This window comes from Taudactylus pleione, unplaced genomic scaffold (assembly GCF_031769625.1).
Source record: "Taudactylus pleione unplaced genomic scaffold, aTauple2 ptg000009l, whole genome shotgun sequence".
NCBI classification, from domain to species: domain Eukaryota; kingdom Metazoa; phylum Chordata; class Amphibia; order Anura; family Myobatrachidae; genus Taudactylus; species Taudactylus pleione.
Genome location: NW_028284412.1, coordinates 12508555 through 12528322, shown reverse-complemented (window position 1 = coordinate 12528322; position 19768 = coordinate 12508555). Strand labels below are relative to the sequence as shown.

The 19768-nt window shown below is 41.3% G+C and overlaps 1 pseudogene; it reads left to right on the top strand.

Annotated features, from left to right (window-relative positions):
- Positions 1 to 579: 579 nt before the first annotated feature.
- Positions 580 to 698, top strand: LOC148542772 (5S ribosomal RNA; annotated as a pseudogene).
- Positions 699 to 19768: the final 19070 nt, after the last annotated feature.

Below are 19768 nucleotides of genomic sequence, written 5' to 3'. Positions count from 1 at the left end.
TTTAGGAAGGCTAAAAATCTTAAGGACACACTGGCACCCAGTATGATAAGGAACCCCAATACCCCAATACGAACGGCCTTTCACAATTGCCCAGGCTGCTATAAGTGTGGCAAATGCAACATCTGCAAGTATGTACATAAACAAAGAAGAACTTTCCACAACTCTACAAACAGTAAGGAATATAAGATAAAAACTCATTTGAATTGCAACTCTACATCGGTCATATATCTGCTGGAATGCACCTGTGGAACCAAATACGTGGGCAAAACCAAGCGACCGGTCAAGCTTCGGATACAAGAACATATTCGAAACATAAAGAACAAGGTTGAAGGACATTTGGTATCTCATCATTTTACACAATACCATAATTCTAATCCGGAAGACTTAAAATTCAAATCCATTGAACATGTACAATTGGGAGAAAGAGGCGGAGACCTGGCTAACCTGCTATCCAAAAGAGAAATGTATTGGATCTTCGAATTGGACACAATGACCCCGCGAGGCTTCAATGACAGCTACGAGATAGCACCATTCTTGTAGATATGTACTGATGGTAGCTAGTGTATCCTTTATGTATTTTTCTACAGTCATACCTCATTATAAGCGCCCAATCTCGTCAGATCTTGGAAGCTAAGCAGTGATGGGCCTGGCTAGTACCTGGGTGGGAGACCATCAGGGAAGACCAGGAACTGTAGTATGTTATAGGACTCACAATATTTTGCACCATCATTTCACATTACTTGTCTCATGAGCCTGTAGCAGAAGAATGCTGAACTCCATTAAAGAAAAGATCGACCATAAAGAGAATAATAATATAAGAAGAATTATCTATTGGAAATTGAAGAAGGAATTATGATTTTCTGCAATGAACTTTAATAAAGATGGCTTGCCCTTTAAGAAGACTGAGTCCTGCCCATATTTAAATATTTAAATATTTAATTATTCCTTCCTAATAGATCCCCTTTTTAATTAGTTCATCATATCATTTCATGAGTCTATTGTAATATATTTCACTTTTATTAGACTAGTTATATTTATATATGTGGATATTATATATATATTATATATATTATATATATTTAGGAGCAACTATATATGAAACTCAAAACAGATGTTTTTAACATATTGATTTCCATAGGTCTGGGTATAACAACCATAAGGAAGTTCTATACAGTACCATGAAAGTACCAAGATGGACACTTAAAGACACCTGACTGCTAAACTTTGAATCATTTGGACCATCGTTAATGATAAGAAATAGGAGTACCAAGATGGCCAATGTTGATCACTTTTGAAAAGCAAGATGGACACCGTTGCCCAATTTGAGTACTAAGATGGCCTCCGTTGTAGTGCTATTTTCATTTAATATCAAGATGGAGTCCGTAGCCTCACATGAGCACCAAGATGTCCGCCGCTTGTAAAATGAGTACCAAGATGGCCACCAACATACCGGAAGGGGATATCGAGACACCTGACCTCCAGGCCAGCTGACCAAGACGTAAGGGCGGAAATACCTCATCAGATCCCGAAAACAGCGCTCGTGTGGGCGGAAGTAAGCTCACAGGAAATGAAGAGACGGGCTAATACCACGTGATGCCCGGGAAATATTATAAAACATTACGGACATAAACAGAATCTACTCTTTGTAAGAGCGATTCTGCTATCCAGCAATATTACAACTATATGGTTAGTTATTGGTCTTATATAATATAACGAATACCTAATTAACATAAACCGGAAGTGAGGTCACTTCCAATCGGAAATCTCTGCTCAGCTAGTCCCAGCATGTGGGTATTTATACCAGATACTCCACAGGAGTTACACATCCCTTGAAGAAGTCCAACAATCGGACGAAACGCGTTGGGGACTCCTGATTCCGCCTTCCATGAACTTACCTTTAATATCCAGATAAGCCATTCCCTATTTATTTCCTCTCTCCCCCCCTTTTTATTCTCTTATGCTAACTGTTTTTTAACATCTGCCAGTGGCATTTTTATTTCTATTGTATGTTGTTGCCTTGTATATTCAGAGTTTTTTTGTAATTAAATTTATATATATTTTTTATGATTATAAGAACTTGATTTTCACTTTATTCTATATGCACGTTATACACTTTATATTGCGATAATTGCACATTACGTTTATATATTGATATTGCTTAGTTCATCATTTACACTTTGGTTGTGTTTACTTAGCACAGTGCGCTTGACATCAGTTTTATTATTTATATACTTTTCTTTTAACAAATCACCATTGTTAATATTTTTACTGATAAGCTGACACCCACACCTATGGGGAGTGCTTTGTTGGAAAAAAACTTATCACCTGAATAACGGGTTTTAACTTTAATTAAAGGAATCTCATTTCTCTTTGGCGCTATAATTTCTCATACATATATATATATATATATATATATATATATATATATACAAAGACCAAGCCCTGGCACTCCATATCAATAATCAAATACCTTGCTCCTGGAGGGTCGGCACCCTCAATAATACAGCAGAAAAGAGAGGCGGCACTCGGAGACTGTAAACAACGGTGAACCCTAAATAAGGGTATTTATTTTGTCAATGTTTCGGGGAACGAAACCTTTTCCTCAGGACAACATCAGTGAGAAATAAAGTGCTAAACTGTGAATAAATAAACACAATAAAGTCACACTTACCCCCATCTCCCAATGAGACCAGGTCCCACGCAATGTCCAATGCACTCAGCATCCCCCGGCTGCAGCGTCTCCGTCGCGCTGGAAGTGACGTCATCGGACACAGCCCCGGGACTATGGAAACTACAACATAGTGAAAAAACATTACACAGTGTAAAAAACCATCAGACGCCTAGCGGCGATATCATAGTGCATGTAAACAATATACAAGTCTAAAAACAATATGTAAAAACATCATTTGAGTGCTTTAAAATCGCAGGGTTAAAAAAATCCCCTAGCCAGTGAACACCACTATAAAAGCGCTAAAAAATGTCTGACAAAATGCATTCCCTCTAGTGCAAAATTATCACCAACTACAATAATGCCAACATCTGCTCTACAATTAATACATTAGTGACATCTAGTGGTTACACCAAAATAACACCACTTGCTAATCTTAGTACTGTAATGCTGATAATTAAATGCCATAAAAATTCAATAAAAAGATGTATGTTCTCCCACTGACTGAATAGATATATTCTACCAAATATCTATATAGAAAAACATTATTTCTAAGAAATTAATTAAGCCCATTTAGGCCAACGAGGGGACAATGTATCTAGACGATAAATCCATCTAGATTCCAACTGTAACAACGTCTTAGCTCTGTCCCCTCCCCTGACAGATGTAGGCACACGGTCAATCACCTTATAGTATAACGTCGCCAACGTGTGGTGACACAAGACAAAATGCTGAGCTACAGGCTGTTCACTTACTCCTGTCTGCAGAGCTGTGCGAATGGCTGAGCGATGCTGGGCCATGCAAATTTTAAACTAGCACTCGGTTTTGCCGACATAATAAAGACCACATGGGCAAAAAGTTACATAAATCACAATGTTGGAGCTGCATGTGAGAGACCACTTGATAGGGAATCTTTTGCCCGAATGTGGATGTGATATATTGGACCTGATTCAGACCCAATCACAAGTGTTTTGCGCTCGCAAGTGGGTTGATGGTGGGGCATTGCGCAACCCCCGGAGCGAGTGAGAAATTTACTCGCTCCAGGGCTCGCTAGAAACAGGGCGGCTGTCGATGTTGATCGACAGCTCGCCCCATTTTGTAGGTGGGGAGGGGCTCTGGCTGGACAAACTGAGGCGTTCCCAAAGGAATGCCTGCCGTTTGTGAGCGGCCCTACTGACATCACCAGTGATGTCAGTAGTGAGCTGCCGGCTCTATTAGAGCCGGAAGCTCACTGGGGCTTACGGCAGATGAGACCCTACCACAAGGGTCTCGTCGCAAGATCGATGGTCGCGACCATCACCTGGCCGCTCGCAAAAGCTGTGGGTGGTCACCCACAGCTTAGCGAGCGGCCAGGAGGCCGGCTTTTAAAAAAAAAGCGGCCGCCCTGATTCAGAGCGAGCGCTCGCTTTTTGCGACCAGCTCTGAATCAGGCCCATAGTCCCCAGTACTCATGTATGAACATGTAGTACAGCCCAAACACTAGTGACACCCCTTTTTTCTGCTGAGAAAGTGGAGCTCCCTGGTACTCGGACTGCAGAGAGATTAGAGATTAGGCAGCAACAGCTCAGCCTCTCTTCTGTATAGTCAGACACTGCTTGCAGAGCTGGGGGTAGAGCCACAGCATGGGCAGTAAGCTGCACACAAAGAGAGCTATTAGAAGCATGCCTCTGCGTATGGGGGGCATGCCTTGAGCACTGATAGACACTCTCGATATGTCATGTGACCAGGAAGTGCACTGCAGTGTTTAGAGATCGGAGCTCAGTCAGCAGCAGCAAGAGAAGACACAGTGGTGCAGAGGTAGGATTAAATCAATGGCCACTGAAGCTTAGTGTAGTGAGGGGAGAGTTACAGTGAGTAGGGGATGAGACAGGCTCCCAGCACTTAGACCCATTTCCATGTGTGCCTCCCCAGCAATTGACCTCATCGCACGTCACTGCATAGGTGAGCGATAGTTAAGGGCAGCGCAGCCATTGCAAGTTATCGTACAAGAAGTTAGAGATACTGATTACGTTTTTTTATGTGTTTTTCTTCTTCAACAAATTTTCTTTATTGAAGCATGGACACAAAATTCAATAAAATTGAAAGTTACAAAATGTCGAAAATAGCAGTATAAATATAACTAAAACATCAACATTGTATAGCACAAAAAAGATAAGTTCATAGTGTTAATATTTTTCATATATTGAGAAAGAAAATATACATACATACATACATATATATATATATATATATATATACACACAGTATATATATATATATATATATATACAAAGACCAAGACCTGGCACTCCACATAATTATCAAATACCTTGCTCCTCGAGGGTTGGCACCCTCAATAATACAGCAGAAAAGAAAGACGGCACTCGGAGACTGTTAACAACGGTGAACCCTAAATAAGGGTATTTATTTTGTCAATGTTTCGGGGAACGTATCCCCTTCCTCAGGACAACATCAGTGAGAAATTAAGTGCTAAACAGTGAATAAATAGACACAATAAAGTCACACTTACCCCCATCTCCCAAAGAGACCAGGTCCCACACAATGTCCAATGCGCTCAGCATCCCCCGGCTGCAACGTCTCCTTCGCAACGGAAATGACGTCATCGGACACAGCCCCGGGACAGTGGAATCTACAACATAGTGAAAAAACATCACACAGTGTAAAAAACCATCAGACGCCTAGCGGCGATATCATAGTGCATATAAACAAGATACAAGTCTAAATCTAAGCTCCTATAAGCAGGGCCCTCTACCCTCTTGGGCTTCTCCTTCCTCTACCTTCATCTACTTCTTACTCTCTACCAGGAGACCTAACACTTGGTTGCTCTGCATTGTTGCTTATCTGGGTGTTATGGTGGCGAATTTAGTAATGTATATTATCCATGTCCTGTATTGTATTGTATTGTACTGTACTGTAAGTCACTGTATATCAACCTATTTGTTTATGTACTTTGTAAGGCGCTGCGGAACACTTGTGGGGACATAAATAAATGATAATAATAATATGTAAAAACATCACTTGAGTGCTTTAAAATCGCAGGGTTAAAAAATCCCCTAGCCAGTGAACACCACTATAAAAGCGCTAAAAAATGTCTGACAAAATGCTTTCTCTCTAGTGCAAAATTATCACCAACTACAATAATGCTAATATGTCTAAATATATGTACATAAATCATCACCAAAGGGAATCACAAAATTACTTACTGGCAAAGCTCCAACATCTGCTCTACAAGTAATACATTAGTGACATCTAGTGGTTACACTGCAAAATAACACCACTTGCTAATCTTAGTAATGCTGATAATTAAATGCCATAAAAATTCAATAAAAAGATGTATGTTCTCCCACTGACTTAATAGATATATTGTACCAAACATCTATATAGAAAAACATTATTTATAAGAAATTAATTAAGCCCATTTAGGCCAACAAGGGGACAATGTATCTAGACGATAAATCCTTCTAGATTCCAACTGTAACAACTTAGCTCTGCCCCCTCCCCTGACAGATGTAGGCACACGGTCAATCAACTTATAGTATAACGTCGCCAACGTGTGGTGACACAAGACAAAATGCTGAGCTACAGGCTGTTCACTTACTCCTGTCTGCAGAGCTGTGCGAATGGCTGAGCGATGCTGGGCCATGCAAATTTTAAACTAGCACTCGGTTTTGCCGACATAATAAAGACCACATGGGCAAAACGTGACATAAATCACAACGTGAGAGCTGCATGTGAGAGACCATTTGATAGGGAATCCTTTGCCCGAATGTGGATGTGAAATATAGTGCCCAGTACTCATGTATGAACATGTAGTACAGCCCAAACACTGTGACACCCCTTTTTTCTGCTGAGAAAGTTTCGGATCATTTTTGTGTTTTTATCAAAGCCAGTGACATCAGTTTGAACAACATAATCTTTAATGTCTCTGCCCCTGCTATAGCTAGGCATGAGGCTGATTCCTTGGAAACACTGAGCACCACTACTTACACTCCAGTTCTACTTCAGACACTATTTCTACTATTTCTAATAGCTCTGCTCGCTCCTATACTAACACAGTGGCTATGTGAGACACAGCACAACTTGTATGCTTGTTAAAGCTGGATCTGAAGGCTCAACTGCCCAGACTCCTCACTGTCCTTCATGCCCTGCCTCCCCTTCCCCCTGCTTATGGGTGCCCATTTTGCTAATATTTTGTAGTGAAAATGGAGCTGTGATTTCCTACTCTATCCGCCTGTACTATTTGGCTATGAGTGTATTCAATTCTTCATGGTCTCCAACTGTGGTACTCTGCTGCCATCATGTGGCTAATATGACTCATTGCTCCACAAGGAACCTTCTGACTCTAAATATGTCCTCATGGCTTTGATTTTTCAATAATATGACTATCATCCCACCACCTAACGGATATACACCAGATCTCGCATTCTCACCTCTCCAGCGATTCTCCAGGTGCTCATTCTCACATTGTGTCTATAACCGGACATCATGGCGCCTTAGAAAAACAACAAATTGGCCAATGGTATCCCTCCAGTGAGTTTTTTCAAGACTTCATCTATGATTCCCCGTTGGTGACTGGTTTCACTCAATCTTCACGTCCACGAGTGTCACAGGATAAGGCTGCTTCTCCCCCCACAACTTTTTTCCCCGGCAGCTCCTTAAGATGATGCCTCTATGGACTAGCCTATCACAGTGAGGCGGATGTTACAACTTCTTAAGAAAGATATCACAGCTGAATTGACTTCTACTGTTTGGGAGCTGAAACATGACATCGCTGAACTGGGCGGCCGCATGGACCTCTCTGAGAATAAGATGGGTGAGGTGGTTGCATCCCACACTTTGGTAACGTGATTTTCTATGTTTACACTCGCCTTAAAAGGCCTAATTTCTATTCTTAAATGTTGTATGCCGTTTAAGCTATATCTGGTGTGCTATTTACTACTGTTTAGTGTTATTTGCTATTTTGTTCCCAGGTGGTGGGAACCATGTCACTACTCCCAAGGTTCTACCATTTTGGTCACTCTGGGCCTGATTCAGAGCCGCTCGTAAGCGGCCGCTCGTTCGCTCCGAGCGATGTTCGCACATCTGCGCATGCATATGGGTTTTAGTAGGCATGCGCGAACCAGTCAGTGCGGTCGGAAATCGTGTGCTCGCAAAATAGTGAATGCCTGCTAATTTGAGTGACAGAATGAGGCGTTTGTGGGTGGTAACAAGGGAAGGTGCTTGAAAACGGGGAGTGGTGATCCGAACGCAGGCGTGCCAAACGGTCTAAACGGGCGTTTTAAGGGTGTGCATAATTAACAAAGCAGCGTCATCGACCACGTCACTTGGTTGTCTTTTAGCCTGAACTGCTCGCATGATTGCGGTAGGAAAATCCAACCACAAGCACTGCGAGCAGTTCATACGCCTTTCGATGTACTCGATTAATCAAATAAATAGCGGAGATGACATAGGATGCGAGCGGCCAGGGGGCGTTTTTACCAAAATATTGAGTGCATGTTTCGTTCGCTCACTCAGACATAGAGGCGTCAACAGACCGCAAAGAGCGAGCGCTTAATTTAAATAGCCAGCCCCTTTTTCTGAACGAGCATCCGCAAATAGCGTCCGGCTCTGAATCAGGCCCTCTGTTCCGTTTCCCCTCTGACTCCTGCTGTGGAGTCATTTATGTTTATTCTGAACACAGAAAAAAAAGAGATTTGCCCCCCAGCACACTGCAGCAAAAACAATACTTAAATCCTACATGATAATAGCGATTCAGAGGTATTAGTTACATACATTTGCAAATATATGAATAAGCGCCAGGCCAATCGTCAAGGCTCCTCTATACTGGCTTCCCTAACATTAAGGAGTTCACGTCTGAGAAGCAAGGCACCCCAAAAAAATTCCAACCAAGGGCCATCCCCAGGGCATCACACGAAAAAAGGAAAAAGGTGATAGTGAAGTGTAAAGAAAAGATGTGTAAGGATAAATCAATAAGTGTTAATGAAATGAGAAAGAATTAAAATGACATAAATAATATACAAACAAATAGAGAAGTGATAAAAGTATTCTATGTGAATTAAGTGGTGATGCCATGAGAAAGGTCCAGTCAGAACACCCCCGGGGGCCCCACTCCCAAACGCTCACCCCAAAATAATTATTGCTACATAATGGTAGCACCCACTCTGGGTCATATAATTACAATTGGTGTACTGCATGATAACAGTACATATATAAGCTGAGAGCTAACTTACCTTGGAGGTACCCCAAAAAACCTCCACATGGCACTATAAGGATCAGCACATCCTCCTAATGCTGACTCCCTTCATGCCTCTCCATACTACGGCGCTGCAAAACTTGTTTTTGTTTCTTGAAGGGGGCCTGACCACACCTCCTGTGATTAGGTCACACCCCATTTTACCCGGGCCCGCCGCAGCTCTTGGCGGGCCTGCTCACATGGGACTTTACTTGGTCTCTTCCCTCCACCAGACCATAAAGATTTAATAACTTTCTCCTATCCTCAGTGGAAGCGAAACAGGCCATCCAGTCTGCCCTTTCAGATTATCTCCAGCATAATAAACCCACGGATACCTCACCTTTTAACTTTTGGTGTGCCTTTAAGGCGGTCCTTAGAGGATCTGTAATTCAGGTAGCCTCCAAAATTAGACGCCAAGAAGCTCAAGCGCAAAATGATCTGGAAGTTAGACTTCGAGCTCTGGAAGATCAACATAAAGCTGACCCACCAATTCTACACTTTTCAATCAGTTTTGAAAGTTAGGGAAGAGCTGGAGGTTTATACTTTGAAAAAGATCAAATCCACTATTGACAGGATGAATCAAAGATTTTATGTAGATGGTAATAGGGTATCCCGCCCCCCTGGCGCAGAAGTTGAGAGGAAAAGAGGCTCGCGCTTCAGTTCAGGCCCTATATAATTGTCCTGGAGCTAAACTGACCAATCCACTGGACATTTCTAATGCAGAATATTATTCTCGCCTTTATAACTTGAAAGATGATGTAAACACATTTCAACCCACCTCGGAGACTATCTCCACTTTCCTTTCAGATCTCTCCCTGCCCGCCCTTAATGATAAGTCTTTAGACCTCCTAAACACTCCCTGGACAGATGGAGAAGTGAGGGATGCCATCAAATCCTTGAAACGTGATAAAGTGCCGGGACCTGATGGCTTCTCTAACAACTTTTATATAGCCTTTCAAGCAGACCTTATTTCGATTCTGGTGCAGGTGTTTGAGGCAGGGACCACTTTAGGCTCATTCCCCCCTGAAATGCTCGAGGCTCTAATCCTTACCATCCTAAAACCGGGCAAGGATCCTACATATGCCCAAAATTATAGACCCATAGCCCTACTGAACACTGATATTAAATTATATGCAAAATTAGTAGCAATAGATTAAATCTGTTGCTACCTGACTTGATCAATCTAGATCAGGTGGGCTTCATACTGGGTCGACAAGCTCCAGACAGCACAAGTAGAGCCCTTAGTATTATTGAGCAGTTTACACAGGTGGGGACCCACTACTGGCACTTTCATTAGATGATGAAAAGACCTTTGATAGGTTACACTGGGGATATACAGTACGTATGAAGGCCGCCTCCCTCAAATTTGTTTTTACAGGACGGTTCCTAGATACCATTCTTGCACTCTATAGTTCACTAGGAGCCCATGTATTTAGCAATGGTTTCCTGTCTTCTGTGTTCCCTATAAGCAATGGTACCAGACAGGGTTGCTCCCTATTTCCCTTAATCTTTGTCCTAGCAATAGGACCCTGTCGAAGCCGGATAATTGGCTGAGACAGAATCGGTTTAAAATTAAATCTGCACGACACCATTTTGCGACTGGCCACCCAGCGCCATTTTAGCGAATCTCGCCCATTATAAGTACATACAGTGATGCTATTATTTAGTGTCGTGCGATTCCCACGCAATAGAAAGATGTTAAAAGTCCTCATCAAACAAATACAGACAGTCACTAAAACATATAAAATGATCAACCCTGCAAAACACGTACCATGGTGTACTCCACAAACATGTAGTCGCACAACACTAACTAGCGTCTTTTCTTAATAACCCAATACTTACACACTGCACACTTACATAGAAGGTTCCCTAGCATTAAGGTGTAATATTCAAGGTTTATTCAATATTAGTAATGTTGTGAAATAAATGTTATTTGATATCTAAGGTTTAGTACATGGTAAGCAGACCGTGTTTGGTGTCAATCTAAATCACTGTGTCCTTGTAGATTACTGGTATCATCGGTGAGGAGATTGCAACATGTGTCTGCAAACTATGGATCATAGACAGTTAAAACATTAAAATGTACTCTGTAATGTTGCCAGCTTAGATTTATTATGCAGCGGGATAATGGACACAAAGGGCTGTTGGAGGCTGGATTGTGACCATATAAACTGACCTATGAACTATACTGTAACAGAAGAACCAGGAAGAAGAACCAATGGAATCATGCCAAACTGTTCTATTGTATTGCCTATCTCTGCTAGAGTATATATACATGCCCTCTGAAACTGGATGCTAGTCTTCTTGCTTTGCTGTTGACGGAGGTTTCTACTTTGATGCCGGGATCTGGATCCAGAGCGCATGCGTATGTAACGACTGTACCTTGGGACTGTATAATTTATTTGCGCTAATTGTATTTAGATCACAGCGTGTAACTATCTGTTTTCATGTTGAATAATAACTTTTTGTGATTTGGAACCACAATCAAAGTCTGAAAGCAATTATTTCTTGTGCGACTGATAACGCTAAACAGCAACCATTTTTAGAGTGTATAGATAGGTAGGAATCGATAACCCTTAGCAGGACATATCCGTACCTCCTCCCTTCTTCATGGTCTCCTTATTAATGGGTCGTAACATAGAATTTGTCTTTTTGCAGACAACATTCCTTTGTTTGTTACACATGATCAGGAAACCTCTCTTCCAAATATACAACAGTTGCTTAATGATTATTCTGCGGCCTCATATTATAAATTGAACACATCTAAAACGGAAGTTCTGGCATTAAATCTCCCACCTCAGCTCCTGTTTTTTCTTAAATCACACCATAATTATAACTGGCAACCACTTTCTCTTCGTTATTTGGGTATCTCTTTGTCAGCTGAAGAGGAAACTCTTCTTGAATACAATTCTGGTCCCCTGTTAAAACAAATTATTGCCTTTTGGGCAGAATGGCGGCAGTCAAAATGACACTTTTTCCCAAACTCCTGCATTTATTTAGGTCTATCCCCAGGACCCTCCCCTGTAATAATAAGAGATATATCTGTAACAATAAGAGAGCCAGCCTTGCTAAAAAATATCTTATGATGTCTAGATCTGAGGGGGGTTTGGCTTACCCAAATCTATCAAGCTGCGTGCTTGGTCGATCAGTTTAGTGATTGGTCGAGGGTCCTTAACCCGAAACCTTGCATTAGGCTGGAAAGTGACATGTTGTGCAAATTCCCCTTTTATGACTTACTGTGGATCCCATCTAGTTCTAGAGGTTTTTTTAAATCTATGTCCGGGGCGACACTGGCTTCTCTTAAAGCGTGGGACGGCCTATCTGCCCTCCTACAGTTTAAACTGCCATCTGTCACCTTTCTATAAAAGGTCTGTCATATTTAATTCCAAATTTGAATCTGCTTCTTTGGCACCTCAATGGTATCTGCACCCTCCGTGACTTGTTTAAAAATAATACTCTCATTTCATTCACCTAACTACAAGCTAGTTTCTCCATTCCCTACAGAGACTTACTTCTATAAATTGCTTCAAAACTGGATTCAATCTTTTCTACCCTTTGTAGGCTCGATTGGCATTGCCCCCTCCCCCCCATGTTATTTCAATTCTTGCAAAGGAGGAATATCTTTTTGGTATTCTCTTATATTGACGGCAGGAAAACTGGATAAGTCACGAGCCATTTTGAAAAGGGAACAACACCTAAATATATCTTTAGACTCGCATGTATGGTGCCAACTATTTATTTCTGTTTTTAAAATGTCTAGATGTATTTTGCATATTGATTTGAAATGTATATGAAATTGTTCTACCGCATTTACTGGACTCCTTATAGATTGCACAAAATATGGTCTTCCCGATCTAGATTGTGTTGGCGTGTATGCGGACAAGTTGGAGAGATCTTTGACGTTTTTTGGAATTGCCCTGTTATACGCCCCCTTTGGCTGGAAGTAGAGGATTTAATTCTGAAGGTTACTGGCCTACGGCTGACCTTCTCACCAACCACTGCCCTCTTACATATATTCCAGGATGATGTTCCAGTTTACCACAAATATTTTCTAAGTCATCTTCTTATTGCTACCAGAGCAGCTATTGCTCCGTTCTGGAAGCAGGATAAACCTTCCCCTCTTTCTTTGATTAAGTCCAAAATAAATTATAGTTTTCTGATGGAGACCTTATTCCTCCTCTGTTATTCACCGATTATACAGTGGTTCAGCTGGCATGAGTTCAGCACAGAGGGTCCATGCATTCCAGTAAATGCACATTGATACTCTATTATTTCTTTTGTTTTCTATATTGGTTTGTCTATTAAAGATAAAGAGTGCTCTCTAATAATTGTGTATGTTATACAGTGATTCTGATTTGTGTTTAACTTATCATTTTGACTTGTTGAATACTATTGGCCTGTACCACCCGCCCCCCCCCCCCCCCCCCCCTTGTCAGCTCCCACTCTCTTTTTTCTATACCCTCTTATTGTTTAAAAAAATTCAATAAAAATGATTGTTTCAAAATAAAGAAAAAAAGGTGATTGACCATGTGCCTACATCTGTCAGGGGAGGGGACAGAGCTAAGAAGTTGTTACAGTTGGAATCTAGATGGATTTATCGTCTAGATACATTGTCCCCTCTTGGTCTAAATGAGTCTTTGGGCTTAATTAATTTTTTATAAATAATGTTTTTCTATATAGATATTTGGTAGAATATATCTATTAAGTCAGTGGGAGAACATACATCTTTTATTGAATTTTTATGGCATTTAATTATCAGCATTACTAAGATTAGCAAGTGGTGTTATTTTGCAGTGTAACCACTAGATGTCACTATTGTATTACTTGTAGAGTAGATGTCCAGTAATCCAGTAAGTAATTTTTTATGATTCCCTCTGTTGTTGATTTTTGTACATATATTTAGACATATTTGCATTATTGTAGTTGGTGATAATTTTGCACTAGAGAGAAAGCATTTTGTCAGACATTTTTTTGTGCTTTTATAGTGGTTTTCACTGGCTAGGGGATTTTTTTAACCCTGCGATTTTAAAGCACTCAAATGATGTTTTTACATATTGTTTTTAGACTTGTATATAGTTTACATGCACTATGATATCGCCGCTAGGCGTCTGATGGTTTTTTACACTGTGTGATGTTTTTTCACTATGTTGTAGTTTCCATAGTCCCGGGGCTGTGTCCGATGATGTTACTTCCAGCGCGACGGAGACGCTGCAGCCGGGGGATGCTGAGCGCATTGGACATTGTGTGGGACCTGGTCTCATTGGGAGATGGGGGTAAGTGTGACTTTATTGTGTGTCTATTTATTCACTGTTTAGCTCTTTATTTCTCACTGATGTTGTCCTGAGGAAGGGGATACGTTCCCCGAAACGTTGACAAAATAAATACCCTTATTTAGGGTTCACAGTTGTTTACAGTCTCCGAGTGCTGCCTTTCTTTTCTGCTGTATATATATATATATATATATATATATATATTTATATAGCAATACAGAGAGGCAGCACTCAGAGACTATCAATCAATCTCTTAACCCTATGCCAGGGTAATTTATTAAATCAATGTTTCAGCGAACGTATCCCCTTCCTCAGGATAACATCAATAACAAGTCATGTGCAAAAAGAGTGTTAAATAGACATCCAAAATACCACTTACCCCAATCTCCCAATAAAACGGGTGCCGGACTGTAGATAGACAGTAATTAGTTAAACAATGTCTAGATCGACCCCAGTTGTTAGACAGTCAATAGATCGACAGGTTCAAAAGGTCGACAGGTACAAAAGGTCAACACACAAAAGGTCGACATGTAAGAAGGTCGACATGTACAAATGGCCGACAGGGTCAAAAGGTAGACATGAAAATGGTTGACACAAAAGTGATCGACACATTTTTATTTTTATTTTATTTTTTTTAAGGTTTAGGGTTAGGCACTTAAGATGAGCCAGTGTCCAACATCATTCCATACCATCCAACGTCATTCCCTACCATCCAAGTAGGCATGGAGGGGGAATAAATACATGTGGCGAGCAAAGCGAGCCAACGTGCCCGCAGCGTGGCGAGTGAAGCGAGCCCGTAAGGGGCCGAATGGTATTTACACAAAAAAATTTTTTAAAAAAAGTGTCGACCATTTTCATGTCGACCTTTTCCATGTCGACCTTTTGACCCTGTCGACCATTTGTACCTATCGACCTTCTTACATGTCGACCTTTAGTGTGTCGAACTTTTGTACCTGTCGACCTTTTGTACCTGTCAATCTATTGACTGTCTAACAACTGGGGTAGATCTAGACATTGTCTAACTAATTTTTGTCTATCTCTTATACCACACCCCAATAAAAAGGGCCCCGTCGGCTGCCCAATGCGCTCAGCATCCCCCAGACGTGGCGTCTCCATTGCGCCGGAAGTGACTTCATCGGACACAGCCCAGGAACCACGGTAACTGAGCACAAATAGATTAAATTACATATAAATGTGCAAATCACATAAGACGCCAAACGGCAATATTAAAGTGCATATACATCAAATAAAAGTGTAAATATGACTGTACAGCAAAGCAGCGTATTGCTCATATACAAATAAAAAATATAAAAAAATCGGTATATATATATCCTCTAATACAGTGCATACTCTCTAAACAGAATAAGTGTATAAAGCACAAAATGATGACCTGCCTCAGACATATTATACAACTCACACCAAAGGGGAAAGATCCTATACTAAATCATCAACTTTCCAACAGCTCATCCATAAATAGTACTCTAGCACCATCTTGTGGGGAGATGACAAAATCGCACCACCTGTTTCCAACAAATGGCTAAATAATCTGTCTATCAATATAGCCTACAGCAGGTGTCAGGGAACTTTTTTACCTTTTACCCCAATATATTTAGATACGCCGATGTTACCCCCTTGATTTGGAAGGAAGGAAATCATATAGTAGTGCCCCCATAGTTATTCCCCTGTAATAGTGCCCCCATAGTTATGCCCCTGTAGTAGTGCCCCCATATAATGCCCCTGTAGGAGTGCCCCCATATAGTGCCCCTGTAGTAGTGCCCCTATATAATGCCCCTGTAGTAGTGCCCCCATAGTTATGCCCCTGTAGTAGTGCCCCCATATAATGCCCCTGTAGTAGTGCCCCCATATAGTGCCCCTGTAGTAGTGCCCCCATAAAATGCCCCTGTAGTGCCGCTTGTACAAAAAAAACACTTACCTTAATCCCCGCTCCTGCATCCGTAGCTGTCCTGTCCGCCCGGCTGCTCCTCGGAACTATGGGAGAAATATCATGACATCTCTCCCATAGTGCGCATGGAGAGAGGCGGAAGCTGGATTTCAGAAGAGAACTCCAACCTCCGGCTAAAGCAGCGCTGCAGGGAAGGAGCCGGGCGCCCGCAGGTAATAACATATCAGCGAGCGTCTGGCTTAGAGCCTCCTTGCGGCACAGCCGGGCATGCATATGAATCATTATAGAATGATTCATACGCGTGCCCGGCTGTCCATCCATTACCCCCAGGAATTTAATTTTTACCCCATGTGGGGTAATTTACCCCTGTTCCCTGACCACTGGCCTACAGGGAAACAAAACATCTGAGAATTTAAAACACCCTGAATAAGACATAAATGTAAACATATACAAATGTACAAATATTATAAAATATAATTAATCCCAAAGACTCATTAAGGCCACGTGGGGACAGTGTATCTAGACGGTGAATCCATCTAGATTCCATCTGTAATAACTTATTCTTTCTGTCCCCTCCTCTGGCACATGCAGGTACATGATCAATCACCTTATATTTTAATGTCGCCAATGTATGGCGACAAATAACAAAGTGTCCAACTACTGTCTCTTCACTTACACTGGTCTGCAAATCTGTACGGATAGCAGAGCGGTGCTGGGCCAATGCGGATTCTAAACTAGCACTCGGTTTTACCAACGTAGTATAAACCACACCATCAGCCAATCAGTGTTAATCCCACAGGAAGTTTGGTTTTAGGAAGATGCCGCCCTTGCTTGACACCGCCGGCACCCAATGCTGCCAACACCGCCGGCAACCCCTGCTGCCGACCCCCACTGGGAGCATCTTCCGCTGCCGACATGGATTATTTAGCCATTTGTGGTAAGCTGGTGGTGTGAATTTGTAATCTCCCCACCAGATGGTGGTAGAGTACCATTTATGGATGAGCTGTTGGAAAGTTGATGACTTAGGACCGTATTCAATTAGCGGCGAAAAGTCAGAATCCGCGGAAAAGTATCGTGGATTCCATCATTTCGCCAGGCGGAAAAGTATTGCCGTATTCAATTGCAAACACTTTACGCATACACGAAAACGCAATGCAATTTAATATGCGAAAAAAAATTGCCTATGAATAGGTGGCGAGTGCAAAATCGCTATTTTGGGGTGCAAAGGGGTGGAAATCACTCTGCATCCTTGGGACAGCCCCCCAAAGGATAAATGTGTCAAAAAATCCCTTTAAAAAAATGTGGAACACCCCAAAATCTGACTTTGATAAAGGTGGCGAAAAGTTCAAAGTTGGGGTACATACATAAAAAGTAGCAAAATAGACTTTGAGGGGGTCTGCAAGTAGGAGTGAGGTGTTTTTTTTTATTTCAGGTGCTTGCAACTGGTGGGCTTTTCACGATATTTTTAATTTTACTTTAGAGACATTAAAATATGCTAGCACCCATTTTGAAGTACCCCAAATGTGACAGGACCACTTATTTTCACCCAAAAATACTGCTTTATGCCATTCTTCACCACCTGTGCAAAGACGCGAATTAGAAGCTATTGAAACAACTTAAGTACCCCAAACAACTTTATTAGGCCTATTCAGGGACATCTCCATTGATCCCCAATGTTAGTGCACCATTTTTGGGGGTTCAGGCTGATTTCCCCATTTCTAACAGCACTTTCCGCCTGTTCCGACAACGCGACTTGCCGTTTTCGCGTCCTTTGGAATTGAATAAGGTGAATAGCGGGGGCGCGTCCGATAAAGTTTCTGCATCCAAAACACACGATGTAGGCAGAAAGTAGATTCCGCCGACAGCAGCAAAATTATTGCAGCTAATTGAATCCGGGCCTTAGTAAAGGGTCTATCCCCTTTGGTGTGATTTGTATAATATGTCTGAAGCAGGTCATAGTTTTGTGCTTCATACACTTATTCTGGTTAGAGAGTATGCACTGTATTAGACGTTCTAGATACACCGATTTTTTTTTATATTTTGTTTTTGCATATGAGTCATACGCTGCTTTGCTGTACAGTCATATTTACACTTGTACATGTATATGCACATTAATATCGCCGTTTGGCGTTTTATGTGATTTGCACATTTATATGTCATTTAATCTGTTTGTGTTCAGTTACCATGGTCCGAGGCTGTGTCCGATGACGTCACTTCCGGCGCAACGGAGACACCGCGTCTGGGGGATGCTGAGCGCCTACTTATTCAATTCAATACAATTTGCACCTTTGCCCACTATGCCAGCCTATTTTATGCCAAAAACCTTGTTGGGACAGATAAAATACTAGTGGGTCATATGTAAGTGACCCCCCACTGTTGGATGGATGTGTCAAATTTGTGGCCCAAGGCTATTTAACCCTTGCAGCACTACAGCTATTTTTTCAAGAGGGTATAATTTGGTGCCTGTGCCCACTTTGCCAGCCTATTTCATGCCCAAATCCTTGCTGCACGGTCATATTTACACTTGTATTTGATGTATATGCACTTTAATATTGCCGTTTGGCGTCTTATGTGATTTGCACATTTATATGTAATTTAATCTGTTTGTGTTCAGTTACCATGGTCCAGAGGCTGTGTCAGGGGAGGTGGACAGAGCTAAGAAGTTCTTACAGTTGGAATCTAGATGGATTTATCATCTAGATACATTGTCCCCTCGTGGCCTAAATGAGTCTTTGGGCTTAATTAATTTCTTATAAAAAATGTTTTTCTAAATTGATATTTGGTAGAATATATCTATTAAGTCAGTGGGAGAACATACATCTTTTATTGAATTTTTATGGCATTTAATTATCAGCATTACTAAGATTAGTAAGTGGTGTTATTTTGCAGTGTAACCACTAGATGTCACTAATGTATTACTTGTAGAGCAGATGTTGGAGCTTTGCCAGTAAGTCATTTTGTGATTCCCTCTGGTGATGATTTATGTACATATATTTTTAGACATATTTGCATTATTGTAGTTGGTGATAATTTTGCACTAGAGAGAAAGCATTTTGTCAGACATTTTTAGTGCTTTTATAGTGGTTTTCACTGAGTAGGGGATATTTTTAACCCTGCGATTTTAAAGCACTTAGATGATGTTTTTACATATTGTTTTTAGACTTGTATATTGTTTATATGCACTATGATATCGCCGCTAGGCGTCTGATGTTTTTTTACACTGTGTAATGTTTTTTCATTATATTGTAGTTTCCATAGTCCCGGGGCTGTGTCCGATGACGTCACTTCCAGCGTGACGGAGATGCAACGGCCTGGGGATGCTGAGCGCATTGGATATTGTGCGAGACCTGGTCTCATTGGGAGATAGGGGTAAGTGTGACTTTATGTGTGTCTATTTATTCACTGTTTAGAACTTTATTTCTCACTGATGTTGGCCTGAGGAAGGGGATGCGTTCCTCAAAACGTTGACAAAATAAATACTCTTATTTAGGGTTCACCGTTGTTTACAGTCTCCGAGTGCCTCCTTTCTTTTCTGCTGTATGTATATATATATATATATATATATATATATATTTATATAGCCATACAGAGAGGCAGCACTCATAGACTATCAATCAATCACTGAACCCTATGCCAGGGTAATTTATTAAATCAACGTTTCAGCCAGTGGCAGAACTCCCGGAGACAATGGAGTC